Source organism: Cheilinus undulatus, linkage group 17 (assembly GCF_018320785.1).
Source record: "Cheilinus undulatus linkage group 17, ASM1832078v1, whole genome shotgun sequence".
Lineage (NCBI taxonomy): Eukaryota > Metazoa > Chordata > Actinopteri > Labriformes > Labridae > Cheilinus > Cheilinus undulatus.
The window spans coordinates 40,340,943-40,352,781 of NC_054881.1; positions in this window are offsets into that span (position 1 = coordinate 40,340,943).

Below are 11,839 nucleotides of genomic sequence, written 5' to 3' on the forward strand. Positions count from 1 at the left end.
AGACTTTTTAAATTTAAGGCCATAAAAAGTCTTAATGTCTTATTATAAGTGACTGCTCTTAAATTTTAGAAGCCAATCTGTTTTTTTTCCCTGTATTTATTTGATTTTGATATTTAAGTATATGCTTGCTGCATATGATAAATATATATCACTATACTGTATATTGATCAAAAAGAGGCACTAAATGTGTTAGAAATCCTCAAATTTGGGTGTTTGCGTTAAAGCAGGTAATTATCACTATCCAGTGTAAACAGAAACTTTACATAACTTCATTTTGTACCATTTTCCACACAAAAAAGAGACCTATTTTTTCAGCTCAGGTCTTAAAAGGTTAAGTTTGATAAAAGTGTAGGAACCCTGTAATGGCAGATTTGTTGCAAAACTATTCTTTACAATAGTTTAAATGAGCAAGAATTACAGGTTTGGACCGTTGCTCAGTGGTCCGAAGTCCTAGTTTCAGATTAAAAGTAAATGTAGCATCTCAGTTAAAAATCAAAGTCCCAGAGTCTGGAGGAAGACCTAAGAGGCACAGAATCCCTCAGTGCGTGAAGTCCAGTGTTTTCTGTTTGCACAGTCAGTGATGGTTTGGGTGTCTTGTAATCTGCTGCTGTTGGTCCGATGGTCTTTATCAAATCCAGAGTCAATGCTGTCAGTGTCTACCAGGACAGTTTGGAGACCTTCATGCTTTCACTTGTTGAGGAGATTTATAGAGAAACTGATTTCCTTTTCCAGCAGGACTTGGCACCTGCCCACAGTGAAGCCAAAACTACGAGCTTGCTGACCCTGGTATTACGGTGTTTAATTGGCCAGCCAACTGGTCTGACCCGGACCCTGTAGAGTAGATTCTCAACCTTTTCAGCCCACGACCCCCAAAATAAAGGTGTCAGTGACTGGGGACCCCCACTGTACCTGAAGGTGGCTGAACACAGACATGAACACTCTAGAATAGTCATGTGGAGACAAGGCCGCCCAGTAGGGGGGGAAATGGCCCAGCCAACTGGGAGCCAGCAAATTCATGGTCCATTGTAAAGTTAACCTGTGATATTTCATATTTAACCTGAATCATAATGACTCTCATCAAAGAAATATATATCTTTTTAATTTATTTGTGCAGTAAGTAGCCCTCTTAAAAATGTCAATCCTTTTGTTTAAAACAGAATTAAAATACATTAAAAATAGCTAAAATGGGTTAATTATGGCAAAAAAATGCTGAGAGGTGTGAACTTAGAGTTTAAGAGTAGAAGAAATGGGTTAGAAGTGCCATTAATTGGATCAGAGTGGCAAAAAATAATCATAAATGGGTAAAAGTAGCAAAAATGGGCATATTAAGTGGTAAAAGGGGATTAAAAAAGTGGCTGAAATGGCATTAAAGTAGCAAAATTGGTGGAAATTTGCAAAATGGGATGAAATATTGATATAAAATAAGGGTAAGCTGATGCTGAAATGGATTAAACTGGCAAAAATGGGCAAATTGGATTGTGAAATGTGGTGTAAAAACTGGTAAAGGGGGGTTAAAAGTGGCAATAATGTGTCAACAGAGCCAACAATAGGCAGAGAGTGGCGAGATGTGGTTTAGAAGTGGCAAAAACAGGCAAAAAAAAGTGGTGGAGAAGGATTAAAACTGACAAAAAAAAAGAGTTTCTAGTGGCAAAAATGTGTTACTTTGGCAAAATTGGTGGGAAAAAAGTGATGACAATGGATTGAAATCTGGCAAAATTGATGTAAAATGGCAACAGTGCAGATTAAAAAATATTCCTGTTTTTTTAAGGCATCTGGAGACTCCTTCTCAGTGTCTTGTGACCCCCAATGGGGTCCTGACCCCAACGTTGAGAACCCCTGCCGTAGAGAATCTCGGGGAAAATATTCAGAAGAAGATGAGAGACGCCAGACACAACAATCCAGACAAGCTGAAGGCTGCTATCAGATCAACCAGAGCTTCATAACAGCCCAGCAGTGCCATGGACTGATCAGCTCCATGACACAAGCATAGATGCAGGAATTTATGCAAAAGGAGCTGAGTACATAAATGAGCATCATAAATCCTTTCTGAACTGGTTTGTGATATTCTGTTTTGAGATAGTAGATTTTTGTGAACTTTAATCATCAATAATTAAACAAAAAAAGTCTTGAAATATTTCCCTTTGTAATGCTGAATCTAGCCAAACAGCCTGTGCAACTTTAGCCACAGTGAGCGCTGATGTGGAAACATCTGATAGATTTTAAAGCAGTCCACTGGCAGCTTTCCACCCCTGGCTTTGGAAAGAAATAAACCGTCGTCACCTCCCCTTGACTTTAAGCTGATAAAGTATTGTGCAGCAATCGTTCCTGCTGGGAAGCACATCCCTCTCACACAGCACTGGGACGTTTACCTATGAGAGGGATTGCTGTGTGCTCTGTGAGGATGTGATAGAGGCTGTGTGTGGCGGTCGCTATGAGGGGACTCAGGCCGGTGCTTTTCTTCATGCCTCTGATGCTGCTGGTGCTGCAGAGTCGAGGCTTTGAGCTCCAGGATACCATCCACGCTCTGATCGAGGAGAACATCCACCTCCATGACCAGCTGGAGAACCTCACTCAGGCCCTCAGGGAGCTCAAACGGATGCTGCTGCATCACTCTAATGGTACCCAGAAGACCTCTTTACCTCTTAAATAAATACAGAAATGAGAGCAAAAAAAGCATGTAAAAACTTCTGTAATTATTTAATATGGAAATGATGATAGGAATATGTTTGATGGGGCAACATGAAGCCAGTTTAACAGTAAAGAGCCGCAAAATAAGTTACGGTAAAAGCAGTTATTCTGTATGACACAAGAAGTATCTTGCTTCTCTAAAAGTTAAATATTTTGTCAAAATTATCCATAGTGATAGATGATGATGTGACCGAGACATTTTCATGTGCAACCCTGCATGAAATGACCACAAAAATACTGTTTATTTTAGACTTTTATGAGTCATTTTACTCCAGTCTTTTAACATAATGCTTCTCTGTATTGCATGGAACAAATGGCTCTGTTTGGAGAGATAAAACCTTTATATTGAAGTGATATGTTAGAGCATTATTTTCTGATTTTATAGAGTTGAATGCCCAGATGTAGGATTTATATTATATTTCCTTTAGTGCATTATGTGATCTCTAATGGAATGCAGATAAGTGATATGAAACATCTGGTTTTTCCAAGCCCCCCCCCTCGCAAGGTCACAACAGCTGTGTGCTCTCCTTTCATTTCTGTCCTAACTCTAATTTCCTGTTAGTGTCTTTTCTCTTAATCCTTCAGAGCAAGCTTCAGTCACTCACTGGATGTAGGATCACACATGCTATTTTATTTTGCTGCCTTTTTCAAGAACTTGTGACATAGATATTGAAAGCTGTCCTTAGTATAAAGGTTATTAGTGTTAGTGATATTAATAATAGTAGTAGGAGTCATAGATGTAGGCTGAAATTAGGTATGTCATCACTCCCTTAGAAAACAGATCCATTTCAACAGAGGTCCAGCCAAGTGGTGCTAGTAGTCTCACAGTTAGTGAAATGAGGATCACCTGAGTGCAATGAATGTGTCTCAGTGATTGTAATATAAGGACACCTGTGCCTGGAAGGTCAAGTTAATCAGTGTTCATGACTACCATGAAGCCAAAAGAACACTCCAATCAACTCAGAGAAAAGGTTATTTAAAAGTACAAGTCAAGGGATGGATGCAAAAACATTTCCAACACACTGAATATGCCCCAGAGTTCAGTTAAAATCGTCATGAAGAAATGAAGGAATATGGCACATGTGTACATCTGCCTAGATCAGACCGTCCTCACAAACTGAGTGAATGTGCAAGGAGAGGCCATGAAGACACCTATAGCTACTCTGAAGGAGTTCTAAGCTTCAGCAGCTGAGCCTGGGTTCTTCAGCAGTCAGAGCTTTATGGGAGAGTGGCAAAGAGAAAGACTGTTGAAGAAAACTCATTAAACGGACAAGAGTTCACCAAAAGGCATGTGGGAGAAAGTTCTTCAGTCTGATGAGACCAACGTGCTGCTTTTTGGCCATCGGACAATGCACATCACCCCAAACACACCATCCCTACTGTGAAGCACAGTGGTGGCATCATGCTGTGGGGATGCTTTTCGGCAGCTGGCCCTGGAAGACTTGTAAAGGTGGAGAGTAAAATGATTGTGGCAAAATAAGGCAAAATCTCAGAGGAAAATCCTACTCTGCAAGAGAGCTATGGCTTAGAAGCAGAGGTATCAAAGGTATTCTCATTCATTCCTCAGGTAGAACTATAGATACTAGAGTTTATAAAGACTTCTGTAGAAGCTGAAGTATCAACTCAAGGTTTTTACTCAAATAAAAGTGTAAAATTACTGGTTTCAAAACCCCTTAAAGTATAAAAGTAAAAGTAATGTAACGGGGAAAAAATGCCATTAAGGACAAAAGCTTAGGCTGCCCCACAGGGGCCTATAGTGCACTACCCCACCTCCCCAATTTTTTTTTTCTAAAGGCCATAATGACTATAACGTAATATTAAAATGTTAATGTTGAAAAATTTGGGATGCACCTGTTTCAGCCAAATTTCTGCCCATTGAAAATGAACACATTTTAGTTCAATGCAAATACATTCAAGAACCATTTATGTGTACTACTGAGCATTAACATGTGTTTCGTGGAGCAGAAGATATGATGACTAGTTACCTATTAGTATTGGTCTTACTGGCTACCAACCTCCTCGCTGGTGCTTGGTTGGGACATTTTGCTTGAGTTGTCTTGAGTCTCTGCCACAAAAATCTTCTTACAAGGCTACATATATCTGCTATTTCCTTGCTGGAGTGTGACGTGATTTGTGTCGTGCGATGGATCGTGTACAAAACCAATAGGGTGTCGGAATGGTATTATGTTTATACTTCTCATCCAACCACTATCAAATTCACTCTATCCGGATGATGCAATTTATCTGGATAGGTTTTTGGGTTTTTTACTTGTGTTTTTTTGAACGATGACAAGCCGGAATGAAAACAAGCAAATGAATTAGGAATAACGAAACTATTTTAAAAATGTAAGGAGTAGAAAGTACAGATAATTGTGTGAAAATGTAAGGAGTAGAAGTAAAAAGTTGGCTGAAAAATAATGACTCCAGTAAAGTATAGATACCCAAAATTTCTACTTAAGTATGGTAACAAAGTATTGTACTTAGTTACTTGACACCTCTGCTTAGGAGAAGATTTATTTTCCAGCAAGACAATGCATACCTGAAGCATACAGAGGAAGCTCCACAGAGGTGGTTTAAAGACAACAAAGTGAATGTTCTGGGTTGTCCAGGTCAAAGCCCAGACCTCAATCCAATAGAGAATTTGTGGCTGGACTTGAACAGGGCTGTTGATGCCCGATTCCTGTGCAACCTGACAGAGCTTGAGCAGTTTTGCAAAGAAGAATGGGGTTAAATTGCAGAGTCCAGATGTTTGAGCTTGATTGAGACTTATCCACACAGACTCAAAGCTGTGATTGCAGCCAAAGGTGACTCTACTAAATACTGACTTGAAGGGGGTGAACATTTATGCAATCACTTATTTCACATTAAATATTTGTATTTAACTGACATTACTTTGCAGAATTCTGCTTTCACTTGGACATTAAAGAGTTTTTTTAAAATATATATACTGAAAAATTACCCATATGCACAGGATGTTCATTTGCTCACTTTACTATGTGGCAGAGGCTACCAGCATTAAAAGCTCTCTGAGCAGACATGATTAGTGTTCCTGCTGATGGTTTTGTAGACCTTATATAGGCACCAATTTCTGCTTATAAAGTTAAGTTGATCAGATTTTTAAGACTTTCTCTCGTCTTTGGCATTGATTGCAGACCAGAGGCATCATGAGCACCGAGAACATCATGATGAGAGCGTCCAGCACCTATGGGACGAGTGGTCACAGCACGGTGAGTATCATGTCATCAGGACTAAAACATTTATCAGAGCTCAGGAGGCAGATTCACTGCTGTGTGAGTCTGTGGCACAGCTGCACATGACATCCGCTGGCATCGATTTCCCACGCATGTAGTCAGCAGGAACACCAGAGGGGTAATCAACTGTTCAGTCAATCCACTCTGCTGCAAATGAACCTGCAAGCTTCCCTTACATTTGTTGCATACACATAGAAAAGACTGAATTCTAATACCACTAGATGATCTGAGTGTTTGTTCTTCTCATTCTTGCAGGAATGAGCGAAGAAACTCATCTCCTCCTGGAGCATGCCTTCTGTGAACACAGCCTGCACGGCTCAGCTGCTCCCCTCCACAATGACACAACCGTCCTGCTGCTGACGCTACCATGCCTCACCCTGCTGCTGCTCATGACCTATCTGTAGGCTACATTAGCCTGGTGAAAAGCTACACGGATCTTTAGCCGTTGCTGCGCTTTGTTATGTAAAGGAATCATATGGTGGGTTTGCAGAGCTTCAGCTGCAGCCTGTGCTCTTCCTGTTCAGAGTGATTATTGAGTGGACAGGATTGAATGGGTAGACCTATCTCCAATCTGTGCCAGGCTAATCACATCTGTGGAATGTAGTGAAGTGGAAAGGAGCCCGTGGATGTGGTGGTGCAGCACACACGAGGCTGAAAACTGACAGACTAAACCTGGTGACAGGCCTAAGCACTTCTTATGGGCCATTACTCCATAAGGAGATAAGGAGCCACACTTTATTTTTCTTAATGGTAATTTGAAGGAATTACAAAGCCCAATTCCAAAAAAGTTGGGACATTATATAAAATGTAAATAAAAATAGGACACTGATCTGCAAATCCTTTTCTATTCATATTAAATCAAATATTGCACTAATATAAGATATTTTATGTTTGGACTGAGAAAGTTTCTTTGGGGAGGGGGGCAGGTTACACATATTCTGACTTAATGCTTTCAACATATTCCAAAAAAGTTGGGACAACAGCAGGTTTGCATTTTTTTCCTCTAATAAAACTGAAGACAGTGATTGTTGAAGTATTAAGAGTGAGATTCTTTCCCATTCCTACTTGATGTCCATCTGAAAGTCCCTGTAAAGTGATTAGTAAATTTGTAATTCAGGTTTGTTGTATGACAGACCACTGTGTTATGAACCACCAGGCCAAATCCCAGTCATGAAAAACATCTCTAATTTTATAGAAAGTTATGTTTCTCCCATTAGAGATGTCTCTGTTAAGTTGCAGCTAAAATCCCTCAATTTCCTGATGTTGCTCTTCAAAATAGAAGTCTTCAGTAATGATTATTAGCTTTGGAGACTTTTATTGTGACAAACTTGGCAGGAATAGACCATGTCTATCATCAGATAGGTTATTAAATTTAACATCCCTGTGCTAACAGACAGGAGGTGATGACCAGTTGCTGCTTTGAGAGAGACAAAGCCACAGTTCTTTTAACCCTCTATGGTGCACAATATGATGCCAGTTGGAAAAAAATTGTGGTGTTTTTTTTGTCATAAAATAGACTAAATAAACATAATCTAAGAATTTTTTTTATGAAGGGTCCTTTTTGGGGCACTGCAACACTGCACCATTATTGAATGGAATGAACAAGAAAAACAAGTTTTTAAAAGCATATTGGAATTGCAAAGTATCTGCAACAGGTTGCAATTCATGTTATTTGAACTTTAATGATGAAAATAATTATTTTTGATATCTACAGTGCTTAACAAATTTATTAGACCACCACCCAAAGTAGGTTTATGCCACAGCTGCCCTAAACTAACAGCATTGGAAATTACCAAAATCATTTTTTGTTTCTGCAATGGTTAATATGCCAATATGTAGAAGCTCTTTAACCCAAATGATATTTTTAATGCTAAAATATAATTATTATTGTTATCCATGAATTTTCCTAGTTTACTGATTTACAAAAAAACTCAAAAAACAGTAAAGCACATTAATATTTCTTGATTAATATGTCAAATTATAGTTATTTACTTGCATTCCTGAAGAGAAAAATGAGTTTTAGTGGTTGAATGTTATGCTTGATTAAATTCTGACTTCCCAGAGAAGCCCAGTGAGCCAGCTCAAATTTGGGTATACAAAGGTGAATTCAGTTTGAAATCCCTCATTCCTGTTCAAAATGGTAAAACGTAGAGAGCTGACTGAAAATGAAAGAGTCCGCATTAAAGCACTTCAAGATGCAGCTGTGGCATAAACCTTACTTTGGTTGGTGGTCGAGTAAATTTGTTAAGCACTGTTTCTTACTGTATTCTGGTAATATTCGTTGCTGTACATTTACCCTCACTGTCCTCATCCTGATCAACATCACTTTTCACTTTTCTCATCCTCATTCTCATTGTGATCAATCTCACTATCCTTGTCCTTGTTTTTATTTCATTAATCACAGATTTATACCGAAATGCACATTACTAAAATGTAATGGTATCATTGTGCACTCCATAACAGTATAGTGTTTGTAGTATTCCATAATGGTGCTATATTTCCTCAAGGCAACGTGTATATTTGAACAATTTTCCGTTATTCATTCATCAAAAATGCAACATTTAACTACTAGAAATTAAACTTTACCCACCAATATTATGTACACATTTTTTTCCAGCCTCAGAAATGTCTGGAAAATATATTTTCTTGCAGTTCTTTTGCAGCACAATGGCCGAGCTGTTTAGTGTGAGAATGTCTGCACAAAGTGTTCAAAATAGCATCAAGAGCGTCATATGACAAGTCAAAACACTTTTATGGGTTACTTAAGGTCCTGTCATGTTTTTAAAAGTATTTGATCATACTTTGGAATGTATTATGTGAGTGCACACGGCAAAAAAGTGGTATGTTGCCTACAGGCAACACTGCACCATAGAGGGTTAAACGTCCAGGATTAAAGATTACAGTGGATTTGATGCTTTCAACACATTCCAAACAAGTTGGGACAGCAGTATGTTTACATTATTTTTACCTCTAACAATACTCTGGGAACTGAAGGCAGTGATTGTTGAAGTATTAAAAGCGAGTTTATTACCCATTCTTACTTGATGTCCACCTGAAAGTCCCTGTAAAGCAATCAGAAAATTTGTAATTCAGGTTTGTTGTATGACAGGCCACTGTGTTATGAACCACCAGGTCAAATCCCAGTCATGAAAAACATCTCTAATTTTATAGAAAGTTACATTTCTCCTTTCTGTTGTTAAATTGCCGCTAAAATTCCTCAATTCCCTAATGTTGCTCTTCAAAATAAAAGTCTTCAATGATCATTATTAGCTTTGGAGACTTTTATTGTAACAAACTTGGCAGGAATAGACCATGTCTATCATCAGATACATCATTAAATTTAGCATCCCTATGCTAACAGACAGGAGGGGTTGACCTGTCGCTGCTTTGAGAGAGACAAAGCCACAGTTCTGTTAAACATCCAGGACTAAAGACGAGAGAAATATGTATAAAAACATGCCCTTATCAGGTAAGATGTTTGCTCCTGCCTTACCTTGTTCAAGTGAAAAATATACAAGCACTTCAGTAATTACTCCGACCCTTGACCTTACGGTGAACTATGGCTAAAGCAGCTGCCTGGCTCTGTGCCAGAGCATTTAGTAGAGGGTTAAGCTGGCTGTTGGTTTTCAGTGAGGGCAGTGACATCAGCTAACAACAGACTTTTTAGATAAACTGCTGGTGATTTTTTATCGTTTTAGCGTTAAGGGTTAGGGTAATTCCCCAAAGGGACTGGTGATGTCATACGCTGCTATATTTATCCCGCCCAAATTAAACCCAGCCAGGAAAGAGGTGAACAACTTTCCAACCGCCTAAATCCAAAATTCAGTCACACATGAATCTCAGTGTTTTCACATGTTTACAGCAGCCTTATTTCATAATATCTAGTGTGTTTACACTCAAATTTCAGATTTCTCACTGCAAGGATTTTAAGTTGCTCAACAGTGCAGTTTTGGTTGTGGTATTTTCCCTTCATTGTGTGCTGTATATTTCCGATGGGAGACAGATCTGGACTGTGTGCCAGCCAGTCTTGTAGCTGTACTTTTACTGTGAAGCCATGCCGTTGTAACTGGTGTTGAATGTGGCCTGGTTTTAACTAAGCAGGGACGGCCCTGACAAGACGTTCATTTGTTGCTCCAATCTGCAGCCTATGTACGTCTCAGAATTAATGCTGCCTTCACAGATGTGCAAGTTACCCATGCCATAGGTACTAATACACTCCCACACCATCACACATGCTGGTTTCTGGAGTTAGCATTGAGAACAATCTAGATGGTTCTTTACCTCTTTAGCCTAGAGGACTTGATGGCCATTATTTCCAAAAACAATTTGCGGTATGGACTCATCAGACCGCTGTGCAATTTTCCCCTGTATGTCAGTCCATCTCAGATAAGCTCAGACCCCGAAAGGTTTCGTGAAGCGTTCCTGAGCCCACGCTGTAGTTTCCATCAGAATGATGTTGGTCTTTAGTGCTGCCTGAGAGATTGAAGGTCACAACCTTTCAGTTGAGGTTTTGGCCTTGCCCCTTACATGCAGAGATTTTTCCAAATTCTCTAAATCTTTTGATAATGTTATGGACATCCAGATATGCCATTCGAAACTGTCAGACTATTTGCCAAAGAAATCTTTCACAAAGTGGAGAACCTCACATCATCGTAAATCATGAATGACTGTGCTCCTTTTATACCCAAACATGGTACTATCATGTGTTGCAAATTAACCTACTTATCTGTGGAATGTTCCAGCTGTTTTTTAAGTGTTCCAGAACTTTCCTGGTCTTTTCTTGTCGCTATCTTTTTTTTTTGGAATGTGTTGTAGGTAGGCATCCAATTCAGAATGTGTGTAAATTTCCAAAGAATCAAATTTTATCCGTTTAAACTTTGCCTATCTTGCATTAGTGCTGTATTAATTGAATATAGATTGTATTTGCAAATCACTGTATATTTTTTTAATTTACATTTGACACATCCCAGCATTTTTTGAATTAGGGTGTTATTACCACAGAACACTCACCTTTGGTTACTGTGTGTTAAATCTAATTTTAGCTTCTGCAAACAGGTCCATATTGTTAATTTAAAAAACAAGCACTGCCACTTTTCTTGTAATTTTGAAAAGAATTGAGATGATTTTCTTTATGTGTATTTCCCAGCAGACACCTGTACATAAGACAAGTCAGGCATGGTACTGCTTTGTCCACAGGGGGGGCGCCAGAGTCGACACAAGCCCAAAGTTTCCCACAGGAGCTTTAAAAAGCATCCATGTCAATGTCTGCAAAATCTTCATGCCCTGAGATGTAAATACATGGAATTGCATGTGATTGTCTTGTTTATTAAAATTCTATTGGTTTAACTTTGAGGAATTACATTTAAAACACTATTAAAGGTGCATTTGATGTTTTTTTGCCATTGCAAACAGAAGCTAACCTGACACGCCAAACTAAGCGTTTGGGAAAGGGCAGAGGATCTGAAAAAAACTAAACTAAACAAGATGGATTCGCCAGTGAGAAGCAAGGAAATGGGTGAATCCATCTGCTTTGCAAGGTTAAACAGAAGCAGAATCAAAAGAAACCGCTACCTCATGAAGCATGCTAAAGCTCCTCTTAAGAGTTTTTGCTGGCCATGATGACAGGTGGGTTTTAAGACTCTTGATCCAACAGAGGGTAAAGAGACAAAAGAAAAAAACTTAAACATGAAGATAACAAAATTAGCAACCAGCTAACTTGGTTACTTTGGCTTCTGTTAAGCTTAGTGGATAGTGTACAGCAGATCTGTGGGGGCTTTTTCTTGAAAATTATGTTGAAAAAAAAGCTTTATTTTGGCTTGAGAGCTAGAAATGATAACAATGAGCTTAAAGAAGCCATTTGTTTTTGTGCAGCGGAGGGAAACTTCTGTGCCAGATGACTG